Here is a 20,296-nt window from a genome sequence, read left to right as displayed (position 1 = left end):
AATAAAATGGGGGGAAAATAATTTCTGATACTGATATAACCAGGTAAAACTAATTTATTTAACATTTACAAAGAAGAATGTATTATCTCTTTATTTCTACTGTCAATTAAACTATAAATTCATCACAAAATATTTTTGAAAAACGCCCCAGCCGCGCCCACTCGTGCACAAACTTACAAGACCCGTAGCCCCCTATCAAAACTTGGATGATATTTCTTTATCTACGGCAGTGGGGGATAAAAGTATTCGGGGATAAAAGTATCGGCGTCAGTTAATCGTGACTGTCCCGCAGACAAAAGAAAATCTAAGTCAACATTTGATCCGTCTCCTAAATGAGATCCAGATGGGGAAGCGGGAGCACCGCCAATAAAAAGTGTCGAAAGAACTGAAAAATTCTTGGTGATAAGTTATAGTGCACGGCTGCTGTTTCAAAACATTCCGAAAACTCACGCTTTGAATTTGGGCAAGTATTTTTGGGGGAGATTTTCTTTGATTTTGAAAGGGTGGAACGTGATATGTTATGAACATGTAAGACATTGTAAATATTCTGTGAATTCCGCAAAGGTGGTAGGATAAAGCATATGTTTACAATTTTGCTAACATACATTTACATATATACTCAGAGTTGGGCAAGGTATTTTCAAAAAGTAATTAGTTATAGTTACTTACTACTTCTTCCAAAAAGTACCTGAGTTAGTTACTGAGTTATCATTCGAAAAAGTAACTCGTTACCTGGGAAATTAACTATTTCCGTCACCTTTAAAATAAGTTGTATTTGAAAAAACATTTTTTGAGCAGTATTTGAGTTGAAAAGAGAAGAAAAGACAGGTACTTGTGTTATGAAACCTTGTAATATTTATGACCTCTTACCAGCAACAGATTTATCCTACTCTTGAGGTGCAACAAAAATAAACAGTAAACAATATCATAAAATAACAATGGTCCGTTGTAGGGATGGGAATTCCAACTCTTTTTGGAAAACCGGCTTTTTTGGCTTGGCTCAGTTTTTTCTTTTTTTTTTTTTTTTAGTTTAATCCATATATTACCGTTTATTATGTATTCTTATGAGTGACTTAAAAAGGGGGAAAATAAAGCTAATTTAACACTTAAATGTTATCACAGATATGTATATATATATATATATATATATATATATATATATATATATATATATATATATATATATATATATATACTGTACATTCCGGACTATAAGGCGCATCTGATTAAATAAGCTGTGCAGCAATTATGAAATTCACGGTAAGTCGTCCTCGTCTATCTCGTCATTATTGACGTCCTCAAGGGCGTCAACCTCACATTTGAAACAAACCCCTTTCCTCTGTCATACGGACAATTAGATCATAATCCAAGAGGATGCAGTTTACCTCGGCACACAATTCCACCGGTCTAAATTTTACATTTTGTACTCGAGTGCCGCTGGTGTTCGTTAGAAAAATTACTTAAATAAGCTGCTTCACTAAATAAGTCGCAGGTCTGAACATTTTGGAAAAAAGTAGCGGCTTATATATATATATATATATATATATATATATGTGTGTGTGTATCCCTTATCCTCCTTGGGAAATGCAAGGCTCTGTGAAGGAAGGTAAAGACACGTTTGATTTTGGGAACTTTTTTGTTTACGTTCTCCAGAATAAAGTGCAATTGCACGTCCTCTACACTGGGCACGGTGTATAAGCATTGAGATGAAGTGTAGATACGAAGTGTAGCAGACCCTCAAGCAACCCCATGAAAAAATACTTAACACGGTAGAGGAGACAGGCTAAGAGAGATGGGGTAAGGGGACAAGCAAAAGTCTCTTCCCCGAAAACTAAGATGAGGAAGTTTGGCTAAGCGTACGTAGCACTTCACTGTGACCACAGAGTGAGGCAAGTAAAGACCGGTGTTCTTGCTCTGTTAAAAATGTTGGCAGCGGACAGCATTAAACCAAATTAATGAAGCTGGCACTTCAAGACATTACACCCCAATTACGCCGATATTACGCTTGAGTTCCTCTTCAGAGAAAATGTGCCGAAAGGCGTCGATTTGGCATGGATGGAAGTAGCGGTTACCACTAATATCGAGCAAACGTTCTTTTGTCCCCACCAATATTAAGTGATCACTTAAAGAGAGGATTTCTTCTTCCAAGTGGGGTGTGACAGAAAACATAATCAGTGGATGGGTGGCAGTCTTTGATGAACCCAAAACGGACATACGGAAGGATGCTCCCAGGAAATCTTCCTTTCTTAAGTGTCATCATTGTTGCACAGTGTGTGTCCTAAATAGGATTAAGGACCTCCATCCCTTCGTCTTTGTGCCTCCCTCACCAGGAAACATTTGAATTGAATTGTTAGGTGGACATTCCTGAGCGTCTCTCTCAATGCCACACATTCCTGGTCCTTTTTTGTGTTTTTGTCACAATGCATTCCTCAAGAGCATCGGAATCACTTCAACGTTCCTGACAATGAGTGAGAAATTCTTGGGCCAAAAAGTGGACGGTCTGAGTGATAGTCGATTAATTGGAAACTATTCAGTGTAGACAGACGGGAACCTTTTTGAGCATAAAGCTATCAGAAGTTGAGTTGATGCCTGCCCCCGGTGGCGTGGGAGCAACCACCTACACTAGTGGTCGGCAAACCACGGCCCGTGGGCCACATGCGGCCCTCAGGCTCTTTAATTTGGCCCGTCAAACCAAATTGTTAAAAAGATCATGGCGACATATATAATAGTAAATAATGACGCCACAGGTCTTCAAAGCAGTGACGTCGAGCAACATGTTAGAAAGCCAATTGTATGCAATGGGATGTTTGCTGTTCAGTGAGTAGCAAAATAAACAAGTTTTCATCTTCCATTAATGTGTGAACTCATGACACTACGTGTTTTCTTCCACCCAGCGTTGAACTGTCCGCTTCCTCCTCCCTGCTTGAAGGCAGAATAGTGAGGTCTGCCGCCTATCGCATAAATGCACCTTGACCGTTCAGATATTCCAAAATATCAGATATGTATAGGATTTAGGACCACATATGAAAGTGGCCTGGGTCTAGTTAAAAAAAAAAACTGGTATGTGCCGTTCAGACAGACTTTAACAGATCTAATACAGGTCGCGTCCGTGCAAAACATTTCAATTTCCTTGCAGTGTGAACCTAGCCATAGAGTGCCCAATGAGCTTGCATATAAATGATTCTACAACGAAGTACAAAAAAATAGGTTCTGGTTGTGGGACACAGTGTCTGTAAACTGTTGTTTAAAATATGCCATGTATATAATGGACCAAACTTTGCACACGGTACATTCAACTTAACATGTGACATTGTGTTAAAAGATTGCGCATGTCTCAATTTATTTCCGAGCCATGAAAAGAGCCATATATGGCTCGCCAGCCATAGGTTCCTAATCCCTGCCTCATCGATAGCTAGCTTGGTTAATGACGTCCCGGTTAGCTATACAGTGACGCAAAAAAATTAATTAAACATGCCTTTAAAATTCACATTTCATCGCTTTATTTTGCTGTAAGTGATGCTCATACATTTGCTTTATAACTCTCACTTCCGATTCGTGATATCCTTATTGCAGAAAAAACAAAAACTCATATCCGCGGTGACACATATTTATCGGAGCTATTAAAAAAGAAAACAATATAAATCAAACAAAGACAGCCGGTTTAATTATAAAAAAAAAAACAGGAAATGAAGGACTTGCTCTCAGATTGAGTCAAATGAAAATGTATTTAATTTAAAAAGAAAAAAAAATCCCCACCCAACAACCTGGAACAAATACACATTCACAGTCACACGACGACGAAGGAAAAAAATCTAATTAAAAAAAATAATAGATACATTTTAAAAAAATACATTAAAACAATCAAATAGAAATATTTAAAAAACAAAACTAATGAATAAAACAAACACTAAATTAAAATTAAATTAAAATATAATAATAATAAAATAATAAAATAATAATAATAATAATAATAATGATAATAGTCGTAATAATAATAATAATAATAGTAGTTGTAGTAATAATGTGTGTGGAGTTTGCATCTTCTACCCATGCTTGCGAGGGTTTCCCCCAGGCACTTCGGTTTCCTCCCACATTCCAAAAACATGCATATCAGGCTAATTGGTCGGCCCAAATTGTCCCTAGGTGTGAATAAGCGAGTGAGTTGTCTGGCAACCAGTTCAGGGAGTCCCTTGCCCACTTTATTATTTTTCTTCTACATTCAATGCAAGTCAAACAAATAATAAGATCTATCTATCTATCTACCTAAGTCATCTACCTCAAGAGGGGTGACCGACAGCAAGACAAACACATACACAAAAAAAAGAAAAAAAAAAAAAGAAAAAATAATTGACCATGGCCAACCCAAATGCCCAAACACCCAAAGCACCTTGGCACCCAAGTTGGTCTTGCTTAGTCATCCCTCCAGATGAAAGGGGACACAAGAAAGTGGCAAATAAAAATATTTCAAATTACAAAAATGCTAAAATTGTTTAAAAACAGTATACACTAATAATGATATAAATAACATGTGCATATTCACAGTGGCGGTTGTACAGAACATTATGTTTATGAGCGCTGTTGATGGGATATATTTTTCTAAACTTAAAAACAAAACAAAAACAATAATAATTTTTAACAAACATAGTTTTATGTCTCCAAATATGGACAGTTGCCTTAGTCTCCATTGTTCACCCACCTCAAACGAGTCCCAAAAATATCTATTTTTTAGGGTCTGAAACACCTCCTACCATCAGAGTACTCTAAGGGGGATTTGAATTGGGCACACGTTTGTATCCAGACCAATTTAAAAGGACAATTTTAACATGACACACTGTTTGGTCATTGTGTCATTTTCACTTCCACCATGCCAGGTCTGTTTTCTGTTGTTTCTGGTTTCTTGTTTGGACATCTTGTTACTTTTTTCTTTACATTTTTTTCTTTGTATTGTCCATTTCCGGTTTTGGTGTTTGATTTTCGGGTATTTGTTTGAGAATTTTGTTGGATTTTTAGAACCCACTTGTCCGTTTGGTCCTGATTTTGTTGATAAATACCATTCTTATTTTGAGCATCTCTGCCTGCAGTTCCTGCCTCCCCCACATGGGTCCATATCCCCAAAAACTTGACAGAATGACCCGACCACTAAATGAACTCAGATGGAGGCTCCATCTCCGGTTTTAGTCTTTGTTTCTGGTTGGACATTTCATTGTTTAGTAAACGTTTATTTTACCTTACAATCCATCTTCTTGAGTAGCCTCCAGTTCCTGACTCCCCCACATGGGTCCATCATCTACCACCAAACATTAAAACTCTTCAAAAAAGTCAGTAGACCTTTACTCCAGTACCCACTCTAAGCTAACTCGAAAAACCTCTTTCGTCTTGCAAGATTTATGACGGCAATTTCTGGTCTCGGGAAGCAGGAGTGACACTAAACAGGAATATATAAAAGCTCTCCTAAATCACCATTAACCTCCAGCTGAAAAGGGAGCAACCCCAACAAGAGACACCTGTTCTTTTTACGTTAGGCATATCAGAAAAATCTACAAAATACAAGATTAAATGTCTAGAGTTCAAGCTTGTACTATCGGAAACTCGCAGGAAATCTCTCCTTAATGTTTTTCTTCAGCCAGGAGCCACATTAATACTCCGCTGAAAAAGAGAACCTCCCCCCAGTCCTAAAAAGCGACCACAGGTTTTATGCTTGTCCAGCTGGAGATCCGAGCTAACAAGGAGCATAAAGTTATCATTTGTTTGACTGCATATTTGATTGAAACTCGGGTCGCTCGGTATTCTCTTGGAATAACTTTGTGGATTGAATGAAATGAGTTACAGATAACAGAAACTTTTAGAGCAGAGGTAGGCAACTATTTGGAGTGGGGGCCGCATTGGGTTCAAAGATTTGGCCTAGGGGCCCAACCTGAAGATTCATTTATGAATAAATATGCATACGAACGTGTTGCAATATTTTTGAAATAGATTTGTGTCATAAAACTAGATTTTAATTGATCATAATTAAGGCAAAATGATATATTGGGTGCATGTTTTCAAGCATTTTATTTAATATTTATTGTTATATATTTTTTTAATTTGTACTATTTTTGTAGTATTTTAGCAGTTGATTTTTTGTAGATCTGAAGTATTTTCCTAGTATTACTGTAGTTTTGTTTTTGTAGTATTTCCACAGTAGATTTTTTGGTAGTAATTACTGTAGTTCTATTTTTGCATTACTTCTGACATAATACTTCCGTAGTAGTATTTTTGTAGTATTTCTGTAGTAATGTTTCTCGAGTGGTGTTTTCATATTATAATATTACTAAAGTAATATTTCTGTTGTATTTGTATAGTATTTTCTATTTTCAGAAATCAATTTTAGATATTTTATGCAGTCCCCGTTTAAGCACTTCATTTGATATTTACTGTAGCATTTTTTATAGTGTTTTTTAGTATTTATGCAGTTGGATTTGTAGCTCTGAAGTATTTTTGTAGTGTTACTGAACTTTTGTTTTGGTCTTATTTCCATAGTAGATTTTTTTGTAATAACCACTCAAGTGGTATTTTTGCAATACTTCTGTCATAATACTTAGGTCATAGTATTTTTCTAGTATTTTTGTAGTAATGTTTCGCTAGTAGTGTTTTTGTAATATAGTATTACTGTCGTGGTAGTTTTATAGTATTTCTGTAGTATGATTAAAGTATTTGCAAAGGAGTATTTTAGTAGAATTTCTGTCAAATTGTTGTAGCATTTTGTAGAGTTTTTTTGTCGTAATTTAAAAAGTATCTACTCATATTATCACAGGTGTATCTTTGTTGTATTTCTGTAGGAGTATTTTTCCATTATAGTCTTACTATAGTAGTTTTTTTTGGTGGCATGTATATCATATTTTTTACTTTCTAATGTATGTTTAACCTTAATCAACAATTCTAGTGAATTGTTTATTTATGTCTCTAGGTATTTATGTATGAAAACATTAAAACAAAGAGCGGATATATCGATTAACCCCAAAATAATTTATTATGATAAATACTACTTTTTTATCAAAATAACTGTTAGTTGCAGCACTAGTTTCTATCCCTCACCATTCGAAGATTTCACCTCGTAATCCCCACCTCAAAACGGATTATTATCATATCCTGGGGTCTTCTGTTCTTTTTACTTTAGAATAAAACCAGCATTCCATGTACCCTAGGAATCTCCAACGTGGTGCCCGTTGGAAAAAGGGTGCCCCCTGAGGACAACTGAAGTGCATGCGGAACAGCCTTGAAAATAGATGACATGTGCTGGGTCATTGTGATTTTCCAGTAAAAAAATTTTAGTGGTTGACTACGTATATTTGACCCCTTAACGCTCCAACGGCCTGCTGGCAGTTGATAAACAAATACGTGTCTGTATGACACAACCAGTCACTGAAATACATCGTGGCACATATCATTGGAAACCTTAAACGCTTGGAATTTAAGACATTTCAAAATGTACTCATCACAGAAACATTACGTTCAGAAACAAGATACCAGAAAATTAGAAAGCAGCATAGCTCACCAACTTTATCCCCTGGCAGTCTACAAATCAATTTCCCGCAAACATGGTCTGGTTACATTCACAGAAGTCCAGCGAATCCAACTGTGTAAAATATTTACTGTAAAACACACAACAACGACAGATAAAAGAAATCCGCTAAGCATTCCTGCATCATTTGGCCATCCTTGTTGTAATCAGTTCGTTTTCCGACATTACTCCCCTTTAAAAAATAAACACACTCATCAGAAGATTTCTAATATGGCTGGTAGCCTCTGACCTTTTGATTGACACCACTCTCTGCTATTTTCAGGCTTGTTTTCATGGTCCACAGCCCTCATTACCCTAAGAGGCCCTGTTTGGATAAACCGACATCGCATCCTTAGTTTCGAATATCTCAACCAGTAGTAATAAATTCAAATTATGATTGAGACATTTTATGAGACATTGTATCATAAGATTTTAAAGAAATGATACACAGATATTAACTGTGTTTTCAAATTGGACCCCAAAATACATAGTTGCAGAGGTTTTAGAGCTGTAAACTGGTTGTCTCCAAAATGGCTACTTTTGGAAAATGGTGTTATATCCCTTAAGAAAAATGGGTAAAACACAATTTTTAGTTTTTCAGATTGTGATCAAATTTGACAAAGTGCCAGGTAAAGCTTCAAGCTATTGTCTCGCCTATTTTCCAGCTAAAATACCCATGCTACACTCATCTGCAGGCATTTGTTTGTAAAAATAAAAAATCACGCGAGAATGAAGACTTTGTATTTCTGTGTGTTTCAATTCACATTACTCTATGTTAGTAGCACTTTCAGTGATTTCGTCAAATTGGGACAAAACCTCAGAGTGTTACTTTTCAAAGGAGACAAAAGCCGACGGTTCGAGAGCAGCATTTAATTTGGGTACGTCTTGGTTTGAGCATCTAGGCGTATTTTACATGAACGCTAAGGGGTTAAGCCTACTTCCAATTTGGTAATAATGTAATATCAACCAGTGATGGGAAAAACGCCGTTATAAATAAAGCTGTTAAATAACGGCGTTCAGTAACGGTGTAATCGAACTATTACAAGGCATACCGTTACCGACGGTCAAAAGCGGTGCGTTATTTTGGCTGCAGAGCGCCAACAGAGGATGCCCTATGAAACCTGACGCCTTTTTCAGATTCACAGTTTCCGGCTCTACTCTGAGTTGTTTACGCCATGTCTTTTGGGATCATGTCACCGTTCAATATAGCAACTACCATATGGTTAGATAGCGATTAAAAATATAGTATTTACTAATGCGAAAAGGCGAATGTGGGCTGAGTCGCAACCTATTCGTGCGGTTCGAGAACGAAACATCTCTATGAAACGGCTCTTGGGAGTGAAGTAAGGAAGCATGCAGCGCACCAATCTCCAGCTGGTTCCCTCCGAGATGCATTTTTTTCTTATAAGATGGTTAATTTGCATTTTTGGGGGATTCACTGTTGTTGGCTTCACATTCGTTGAGCATAAACAAGTTTAAAACTGTTTTGTATTTTGTCATTTTTTGAAGATTTATAAAAGGTGCAATGAATATGACAAGGTTCTGTCTGGTGTTCTCTATTCAACTGACCGGAATAGAGGAAAAAATATTTGACATACAACAACTTATTTGTCAAGTTATGGAAATTCTCTCTTAACTAGGTACTTTTACTATAGAGAAATCAGTTACTAACTCAGTTACTTTTTGGAAGAAGTAGTGAATAGATAACTTATTACTTCTTTTAAGTAACATGCCCTATACTGGTAACAACATAGTAATAACATGATGAATTGTTATCACTGGGTGCCCTTTGTACTAATTAGTAACAAAAAGTATCTCTCAGCTTGAAAAAAGTGGGAGACCCCTGCTGTACACAATCCTTCCTAAAAGAAAATAAAGATAAAAGCAGCGCTCGAGCTTACAAACTCCAGAGGCAAATGCCAGTCGAGCATCTCGCCTCTTCATTTATTTCGTATTGCTTGCCCAAAATGAAAGATGACACCTATCTAGCGTTGGCCATGAGGAGACCGATCTTTATTAAAATTGCAAAGAAGATGGATGATATTTTCCACTTCAGAGCTAATTTTCTTGATTCATATTCATTTTGTTTTGGATTTCAATATGGAAGTAAAGTCATCAGCCAGACACCACGATGGATGGTCAAATATCCTGCAGACACAAATCGTTTTTTGCAGTCTGTGATCATTTAGTAGGACTCCTCAAAGATTAGCGGCGTCAACATCACCCGTCACATCGGCCGCTATAACAGGGGTGTCAAAATCATTTTAGCTCTGGGCCAAACAATAGAAAATAATCTCAAAAGAAAGAAAAGAAAGAAAGAAAGAAAGACAGACAGACAGACAGGCAAAAAGAGTGAGAAAAAGAATGAACAAAAGAAAGACAAAAGAGTGAGAAAAAGAATGAACAAAAAAAAGGAAAAAAAAGTGAGAAAAAGAATGAACGAAAGAAAAAGTGAGACAAGGAATGAAAGAGAAGAAAAGAGATAGAGAGAAAACGAGAGAAAGAGAAAGAAAGAGAAATCAAAAAAGGGGATGAAGGGCGAGAAAAAGAAGGAGACTGAGGTAGGAAGAAAGAAAAAGAAAAAGGAAAAAAAGGACAATGAGAGAAGAGAAGAGAAAAAGATAAAGAAATGCAAAGAGAAAAAGAAAAAAGAGAATGAGAGAGGACACAAAAGAGAAAGAAAGAAAGGGAGGGAAAAACGAGAGAATGTAATAGAGAGAGAGGGAGAGAGAGAGAGAGAGAGAGAGAGAGAGAGAGAGAGAAAGAAAGACATATGGAAAGAGAGGGAGAGAGAGGAACAGAAACAAAGGAATGAAGAGAGAGATAAAAAAAAAGAGAGTAAGAGTGTCTTGGGCAAGAAACTGAATCCGTAATGCCCCTGATAAGCAGGTAGGCACTGACTTTGGTACTGATGTGTGAGCGTGTGCGCATGTGGATGGGTAAAGTGTGAAGTGTATTGTAAAGTGCTTTGGTGTCCTCACTGACTGGTAAATCGCTGTAAAATGCAGTCTTTTTACCACAAAGGTGGGCAAACTATAGTCAAAATATGATGACAATTGATAATATACTCATAAAAAAGTACTACTAATAAAAAAAGTTTTTTGAGTGCCAACCTTGTCCTCATTGTCGCCTTGTGTGTCTGCAACGAAAATACTACTACAGAAATACTACAAATTTCTCACAAAAATAAATATTAAATGCAGTGCTTAAAAACAGGGACCAAATACATTATTTTGCTTTCATTCTAAAAGGAAAAAATACCATACTACTATACTATACCAAACCATACTATATTATACTATACTATTACTATGATACATAACGACCACAACAGAAATAATACTACATAAATACTACACACATACTACACAAATACGACTAAGGAATCACGACAAAAATGCTCCTGTAAAAATACTACAAAATACTTCAATGGAAATACTTCATAAATACTTCTGCAGAAATATTACAAACATACTACTCCCGAAACATCACAAAGAAAATACTAAAAAAATATGACTACAATAATTTTACAAAAATACTTGTACTACAACAAAACAACACTTTAGAAATACGACGTAGAAACTAAAATCATACTAATATTTAAATGATACTGCAGGAATACTACAAAATACATCAATTCTACAAAATTACTAAAAAGAAATACAAATGCAGTCATACCAAAAACTAAATATCAGACAGGGACCTCATTTATTATTTAGCTTTATTTTGCAAGTGTTTTGAAAGCAATTTGATGAAACCCAATTTATTTAAAAACAAAACTAAAGAAATTGAGCATGTAGATATTTGCATATGTATTTATTTATAGATGAAAACAAATTGAATCCGTGTCCAGAACGGGGCCCTATGCCAAATTGTCGAACTCAAATACATACCTGTCAACCTGTACGTTTTTGCCGTACAAAGTACGTTTATTGTGCATTTTAAGACGTGTACGACGTACAAGAAAATCCGTACGGAAAAACACAAATTTGTCAATTGTGGGTACCATCCGTTATACACCGACTATCACGAAACGGCAAATCAATCAAGTCAAACGAGTTCGCCGCCGTAGCCTCTATTTTTTTTTTTTTTTCGTTGCAAACGAAGCGAGCGGTTTGATGCTACTGCCGCCTGGAGAGTTCCCATCATGCATCATTCCGATCACATGTGAACAAAGCGAAAGCAGAGCAGTAGGCCTACATTACAACATAGTTTTCTTTGGATACAATCATCAAGTCGCAATGGCCGAACCTGAATTAAAACGCCGTAAGTCATTCTGATCTGAAAACAACAGGTGGGGTTGATTGAGTAAATTTGAAATACATGTGGTCTTAAAAAAACATCGGATTTCATGTGGGAGTTGTGTAGTGAAAGGAAGTCCGTCTCTTTTCAAAGAACTGGCTTTTTCGGCTCAACTCATTAAAGAGAGCCGGCTCTCAAACGGCTCACTTGCTTTGATGCACTATATTACGAATTATTATGTTGTATAAAGAAGTTAAGAAAAAAAGGAAGTATAAAAGGAGAAGATGAAAAAAGACAGGTTTGTGGTTATCCCTTTAATCAGTATATTACCGATAGTAATTTTATGCAGAAAATGAATTACTAATTTGAATAAGAAAATTCTACTTAACTATATTGGCATGTATTTTTTCATTCTATAGTGAACGTCCAAGCTAATTAATTTTTGAACTTTTTTTTATTATAATAAACCTCATTCATGTCGAGCTACTCAGTATCTTACAAATAAGTGTTAATTAACAATATATATGATATAACGAAACACATGTACAATATAACATGTTTCCCTACATAAACACGTTTGAATAAAAATATGGTGTAAGATTATTTTGTATTTTATAAGGGAAAATAAGACAGTTTGTAAGGGCATGGAGCCGTGGAGGTTGACAGGTATGCAAATCGGCCCCTGACTCCAAATAATTGCCCATCTTGACGACATCAAGCAATGAATATCCATTCACTGCAGTTCTATTGTGCACCACATAGTGACAGTCAAGTGCAACATTGAAATCTGCTCCAACTGTGTGCCTGCAAGAAGGTAAAGAAGGAGGAGGCTTGCACTCATGTGTGCTCAATACATAACATTTTGCAAGCAGACACAGAGGAAAGACAAGTCCGCCGTTGCATTTCGCTTTCACGCAACTTCTTAGAAGACGAGCTCACAGCAGATGCAGTAAAGCAAAAAACAACAAAAACAAAAGCTAAACGAGAAGGTTTTTGCACGTCTGCACTCGTAGACTTGTGAAGATGGATGCAACTTTTTTCTTTTGGGTTTTACTTGCGAGGAGTTGATAGGGTTTGCACGATTCGCTGTTGGATGAACTCAGACACCCGAAGACATCCAAATGAATGTAAGTGGACGTTTTCAAAAGACTGGACTTTTGTTTTAGTTTTAGTTGTACTGCGCCAACGTGCAGCAGTGAAATGAATTGACTTAAACGAGTCGCGGTGATCAGCATATTTTGATATTTGGTTTTCCTGATTGGTGGCAATCATTGATACGATCATGCAAACTGTGACAATAGCGTCCTTTTATTTTTTTCATTTTGTTCCCCTTTTTACTCCCCATTTCTTTTCTTATACTACATTCTCTTTTTCTTGACGATTGCATCTTTTTTCCTGTTATCCTTTTCCCCTTATTCTCTTTTGATAAATTTTCCCTCTTTATTTTGTATTTATCCTTTCAATGATAGCGTCGTTTTTGCTCCTTTTTTCTTATTTTTCCCAGTTGTCTCCCTTTTTTCAGTTTTTTCTTTCTTTTCCCCCCTTTCCTCTTGATTTGATTTTTTTCCTTTGATGATAGCATTTAATTTATCTGCCTTTTTCAATTTATTTCTTTTTTGATTATTTTAATTTTATATTTACCTCTTTCCCATTTCTCCTTTTCCATTTTTCCTTACTTTTCTTATTTTTCTTGTTTATCTTCCTTCTTGGTTGTTTTGTTTTTTCTTTTCATGATACCCCCTTTTTCTTTTCTAATAGTGTTTTTTTGATAAGAAGACCAGCTCGGTGGCCTTGGGGGTAGGGCACCTGCCCCGAGACTGGGAGGTTGTGGCTCAAGCCGAGTCATACCTAAGACTTAAACATTGGTACTCGTTGCCTCCCTGCTTGGCGTTCAGCATTAGGGGTTGGAATTGGGGGGTTTGATCACCTAATGACTCCCAACACCTCAGTTGGGTTGAGCGAGGGGGCTGGGAATCCCCTCCTCTGAATCAATCTACCAAAAAGAGTCAGAAATGACTCTAGCCACCTCCCACTAGGGGGATATGGCTGTGGTATATATACTGGACTGTCTCAGAAAATTAGAATATTGTGATAAAGTTCTTTATTTTCTGTAATGCAATTAAAAAAAACAAAAATGTCATACATTCTGGATTCATTACACATCAACTGAACTATTTCAAGCCTTTTAATATTGCTGAATTTGGCTTACAGCTTAAGAAAACTCAAAAATCCTATCTCAAAATATTAGAATATCATGAAAAAGTATACAAGTAGGCTATTCAACTAATCACCTGAATCATCTAATTAACTCGAAACACCTTGCGAGGGTTTCCTGAGCCTTAAAAACACTCAGCTTGGTTCAGTAAACTAAATCACAAGTATGGTGAAGACTGCTGTCCATGGGACCATCATTGATGCCCTCCATCAGGAGGGTAAGACACAAAAGGAAAATTCTCAAAGAGCAGGCTGTTCACTGAGTGCAGTTTCAAAGCATATCCACAAAAAGTCTGTTGGAAGGGAAAAATGTGGCCGGAAACGCTGCACAACCAAGAGAGATGACCGCAGCCTTAACAAAATTGTGACGAAGAGCCGCTTCCAGAATTTGGGGGAGCTTCAAAGACAGTGGGCTGAAGCTGGAGACCAGGTATAAAAAGCCACAGTTCACAGACGTGTCCGGGAAATGGGCTACAATAGCCGTATTCCCATGGTCAAGCCACTTCTGAACTCAAGACAACGGAAGAAGCGTCTGACTTGGGCTATGGAGAAGAAGCACTGGACAGTTGCAGAGTGGTCCAAAGTCCTCTTTTCAGACGAAAGCAAGTTTTGAATTTCATTTGGGAGTCAAGGCGCCAGAGTCTGAAGAAAGGCTGTAGAGGAGCAAAATCCAAGTTGCTTGAAATCCAGTGTGAAGTTCCCACAGTTAGCAATGGTTTGGGGAGCCATGTCAGCTGCTGGTGTTGGTCCACTGTGTTTCATCAAGTCCAGAGTAAATGCAACTGTGTACCAAGAGATTTTAGAGCACTACATGCTTCCATCTGCTGAAAAGCTCTATGGAGATGAGGATTTCATTTTCCAGCATGATCTGGCACCTGCCCACAGTGCCAAAACCACCAGTAACTGGTGCACTGACCATGGCATCACTGTCCTTGATTGGCCTGCTAATTCCCCTGACCTGAACCCCATCGAGAATTTGTGGGGTATAGTTAAGAAGAAGATGAAAGACACCAGACCTACAAATGCAAATGAGCTGAAGGCCGCTATCGAAGCATCCTGGGCATCAATAACACCTCAGCAATGCCACAGGCTGATTGCCTCCATGCCACGCCGGATTGATGCAGTAATCCGTGCAAAAGGATTCCCAACCAAGTACTGAGTGCATCAATGGACATTTTCAAATTTTTGATTTAGTTTTGCTGTTATAAAATTATTTTTTTACTTGGTCTGAGGAAGTATTCTAATATTTTGAGATAGGATTTTTGAGTTTTTTTCAGCAGTAAGCCAAAATCAGCAATATTCAAATAATAAAAGGCTTGAAATAGTTCAGTTGATGTGTAATGAATCCAAAATGTATGACATTTTTGTTTTTTTAATTGCATTACAGAAAATAAAGAACTTTATCACAATATTCTAATTTTCTGAGACAGTCCAGTATATATATATATATATATACATATATATATAAAATAATAGTGTTTTTTGTGTCCATTTTGTTTTTTGCTTTCCTTTTTCTTGCTTCCCCTCTTTTTATTTAATCCCTTTTCTCTCTTGATTTTTTTGTTTATCTTTCATTATACCCTTTTTCCTTACCTTACCCATTCCTTTCCCCCCCTGATTTTGTGATCTTTTTTCAGTCATAGATAGGGAATAATAATAACATGACCCTTTCCGCCTTATCTTTTTATTTCTCTTTTTTTCCATTTTCTTACTTTATTTTTTTGCTAACTTTTATTAGTTTATTTTTTTCCATTTTTCCTTTTCCTTATTTTATTTCTTCCTTTACTTCCTTTAGTTATTATTTTAATTTTTTCTTTTTATCCCTTTTTCCATTTTTTATTTTTTTTTATTTTGGGCGAGCCCAGAGAGCAGGGAATTACAAAAATCTAAAGAAGAGGAGAGCTCTTCATCTATAGTTCTATCGCTATTTTGAAATCTATTTATATGTCTATATGTTTATTTGTCTATTTATCTCTCTATCCCTGTCTCTCTATCCATCAAAAAATGCCTCCCTGGCAAAATAATTCCCAGGACTTTACAATAAAAGTCAAACAGACAAATAATATAGCAGTAGGCAGAATGTTTTTGAGTAATTACTCTTCTTTCCAGATTAATTGGTCCCATTAATTTCTGCAGTGCTTAAGAAAATGAAAAAAAAAGAACAAAAACAAAACAAGCCTCTAAAAATGATTTCATGAACAAGGCGCCAACTGTCGCCCGGCAAAGCTGCCAATACTAAGCACAGGATTAAAAATGATCTCAAGTCAATTTTTGGGGATGGCAGAATGTGCACCACCCAAGATGACACATACAGTAACTTGCATTTAAGAACCAAAAAAAGCTTTTCATCATTTTGCTCCTCCAAAGTTTGCAAATCTTTCATCTGTCTTGACCGCAAATGTTGCAATTTTCAAGAAACTGTTTTATGTCTGTCATCACGTCAAGTCAAGTCAAGTCAAGTCATTTTTATTTGTATAGCCCTAAATCACGAAGAGTCTCAAAGGGCTTCACAGATTGTTACACTATATTACACAAACTATTTTCAACCGACAAGAGGAGTAGGTTATTCGTATGCAATGGAGTAGAAGTGAGTTTTAAGTTTAGATTTAAACATTTCCACTGAGGTTGCAGATCGAATCTCAGGGGGAAGAGCATTCCACAGCACCGGTGCCCGGATGGAGAACGCTCTCGAACCAGCAGAAGACTTCTTTGCTCTCGGGATCATCAGAAGACCAGCACTCTCAGATCGTAGGCTTCGGCCCGGGACATAGTGGCAGATCAGATCTGAAAGATAAGAGGGAGCAAGTCCATGTATGATTTTGTACAATACTAAGAGAACTTTGAAGTCACATCTTTGGCTAACTGGGAGCCAATGCAGGTTAGCCAAAATCGGTGTTATGTGATCGTACTTTTTTGTCCTGGTTAAGAGCCTCGCTGCGGCATTTTGTACTAGCTGAAGAGACTTGATTCTGGACTTCGGGAGACCGGAGAGTAGTGCATTGCAGTAATCGAGACGGGAGGTAACAAATGCATGAATTAATGTTTCCGCATCAGACTGAGACAGTATTGAACGGATTTTAGCAATGTTGCGAAGATGGAAGAAGGCAGTTCTAGTAATTTGTTTTACATGCATCTCAAAGGATAGTTCAGGGTCAAATATGACACCTAAATTTTTAACTGAGTCACTCTGTGTGATGTGACATTTGTCAATGTTCACAGCAGTTTTTGAGAATAAGTCCCGGCATTTAGAAGGACCAATGACTAACATTTCGGTCTTTTCAGAGTTAAGACGCAAGAAGTTGAGTGACATCCACTCTTTTATCTCAGTGAGACAGGCCTCCAAATTTCCACAGTTTAGTGTGGAAGATTCCTCCAACGGAAGATATAGTTGAGTGTCGTCTGCATAGCAATGGAAGCTGATATTGTACTTGCGAATAATATCACCTAACGGAAGCATGTAAATGTTGAAAAGTAGGGGGCCGAGCACTGAACCCTGCGGAACACCGCAGGTAACATTAAAGGGCTCAGATGTCGTTTCACCATATTTAACACAGTGTGTCCTATCTGAGAGGTAGGATTTGAACCACGAGAGGACAGCTCCTGAGAGACCAATCCATTTTTCCAACCGTTCTAGTAGGATATTGTGGCGCACTGTGTCAAAAGCAGCACTAAGATCCAGCAGCAGCAAAAGTGATGAAGCGCCAGAATCCATTGACATTAGGAGATCATTTGTTACCTTGATCAGAGCTGTCTCAGTAGAGTGGTTAGCCCTGAATCCTGATTGCATGGATTCAAAAAGGTTATTCTCCGATATGAAAGCATTCAGCTGCTGTGCCACTACTCTTTCGAGTACTTTAGAGAGGAAAGGTAGGTTTGACACAGGTCTGTAATTACTTAATATTTCTGGATCAAGGTTGGGTCGTTTCAGTGTGGGTTTAATAACGGCGGACTTAAAAGCTGCTGGAACTACACCTGAGGAGAGTGATGTATTTATAATATTTAGAACTGAAGGCCCAAGGACGCTAAAAAGACTTTTAATAAGTGAACCTGGGAGCGGGTCGAACTGGCAAGTTGTCGGTTTGGCCGCATTCACCACTTGTTTGAGATCATCAAGTGACAGTTCACTAAAACCGGCCATTTTCCCAGGGCAGCCACCCTGTCGTGCATCTGTAAATTTCAGTCCTTTAATACGTGTGGTACTAACAATATCTTTTGCAATTTCTTCCTGTATGCATTGAATCTTCTTAGTGAAGAAGACCATTAAGTCCTGAGCAGAGTGTGTCGAACTGTCTGCGATAGGCTGTTGCCTTGTAAGCGATGCTACAGTGTCAAAAAGGGCTTTGGGGTTGTTCTTTTGAGACGCAATCACCTTCGAAAGGTAGGCCGATTTTGCAGAGGCAAGGGCCGCTTTATACTTTAACAAGCTGTCACACCAGGTTTGATGGAAAACCTCAAGCTTGGTAGCGCGCCATTTTCTCTCCCATTTCCTGCATTCTTTTTTAAGGGTTCTAGTTTCCTCAGTAAACCAAGGTGTGCGTCTTTTAGGACGTGATTTTAGTTTTATGGGCGCTATTGAATCCAGCACACTAGTCAGGGTGGTATTGAACTCATTCATGAGTGAGTCAATCGAGCCATTGTATTTAGGAAAGGACGCAACTGCTCCAGGAAGGAGTTCAAAGAGCTCAGAAACTGTGCCAGTGCTTATATTGCGTCCGCTAGATCCCTCAGCTTTATTAACTTTACATTTAGTTAGCACCTCAAATGTCACTAAATAATGATCAGAGATAACAGTAGTACACGGTAGCACCATAATGTTTGAGGTTAAAACTCCTCGAGTCAGAATCAAGTCTAGCGTGTTCCCATTTTTATGGGTTGGCAAGTCAACCAGTTGAGTAAAACCAAATGCATCAATTAGAGAACTAAACGCAATAGTAAGTGAACTGTGTGGGGAGTTCATATGAATGTTAAAGTCTCCCATAATTATAATTTTGTCTGCATAGGTTACTAGTTCAGACAAAAGTTCAGCAAATTCGTCTAAGAAAGTTGTGTATGGCCCAGGTGCACGATAGATAGTTATTACATCAATTGACAATTGAGGGGACCGCATCACAAGAGCCTCAAACGTTTTGTAATTATTAGAGGTACGTGTATTAAATTTGAGCGATTTTTCAGAGATTAGCGCAACACCACCACCTCTTTTCAGCGTGCGTGCTATATGACTACTCTCGTAGTCTGGGGGAGAGGCATAATTTAGCGCTAAGTGCTCATCCGGGCGTAACCACGTTTCACAAAGACCCATACAGTTAAGTTTATAATCACGAATAATGTTATCAACAAGTAAAGCTTTTGGAGCAAGCGATCTAATATTTAACAGACCAAATTTCAGCTTTGCTGAATCATTTGACTTAGCTGAACTCTTTGTAGTCTTTGTCGAGATCTTCAAAAGCTCCCGGCGTTGTGGCCGCTCGTGAGCGCTGAGTTCAAAGCGTCGGTTGTCCGGCGAGGAATGAATGGTGGAATTAGTTACATCCTCGCGTCCATCTTGCTGCTTGGACTTCACACGCTTCACACATCTACCTGCACGGCAACCACGTTTCTGTTTTCTTTCTTTACGGGGCCGCCGCCGCCGTTTTTTAAGAGGAATAGCTGTCCACAAGGATGCCGGGTCTCTTTGAAGTTCGCTCGGTATATCATGGGCGGTATAAAAAGTGCCCGAATAATCGAAATTTAGACGCCCACCCAACCGAATAAGTTCGTCCCTACTGTAAGTGTTTTTGGCCACACATGTGTCCAAAAGTGAAAGCAAAAAGACAAGAGAACGGCAATAAATAGAAGATTAGCTGGAGAGCTCGCCGCCATCTTGTGTCTGTAAGTAATGTGATTTCTTTCATAGTTTTCCAGCCATTGTTTTCTTGCTTTTTTATTTTTTAACTTACGGTAGAACCGCGGGATATGGCATGAATCTGTTTGGAGGTGGGGATCATAAGGTGAATTTTTCATATAGTGGGGGATAGAAAACTATGCTAATGCAAGCTAATGTGTTTCAACCCCCTGTACATTTATAATGCCCCCATATTCCCCTCCTGTTTTCTTTTTAAGGATGGTGTTTGAGGATGGTGTCCTTATTTCACCCCCTTTTCTAATTTTTCTTTCTTCCTCTTTTTCTTTTCTATTTCACCTTACTTTTTGAGCATTTATCTGTGAGCTGGATTGTGACATTTATTAACATAGCTAACCTTCTCTATTTTTCATTGTTTAATTGCTTGTGCGGCACAGTTCATGTCATGGGAACCTCCTGCG

At 37.6% G+C, this 20,296-nt stretch overlaps 1 protein-coding gene across 1 annotated transcript in view; it reads left to right on the top strand.

Annotated features, from left to right (window-relative positions):
• The first annotated feature begins 12,610 nt into the window (after positions 1 to 12,610).
• LOC148357495 (protocadherin-16-like) overlaps positions 12,611 to 20,296 on the top strand; it is a 187,571-nt gene continuing 179,885 nt past the window's right edge. Inside the window, exon 1 of the mRNA XM_088345483.1 lies at positions 12,611 to 12,909. The gene's annotated coding sequence lies outside the window, so the exon portion shown is untranslated. The remainder of the gene's footprint in view (positions 12,910 to 20,296) is intronic.

The sequence above is a fragment of the Urocampus carinirostris genome, chromosome 10 (assembly GCF_059441175.1).
Source record: "Urocampus carinirostris isolate Australia breed hairy pipefish chromosome 10, RoL_Ucar_1.0, whole genome shotgun sequence".
Taxonomy (NCBI): domain Eukaryota; kingdom Metazoa; phylum Chordata; class Actinopteri; order Syngnathiformes; family Syngnathidae; genus Urocampus; species Urocampus carinirostris.
The sequence above is the reverse complement of the archived record's forward strand: the minus strand, read 5'-3'. Positions and strand labels throughout refer to the sequence as shown.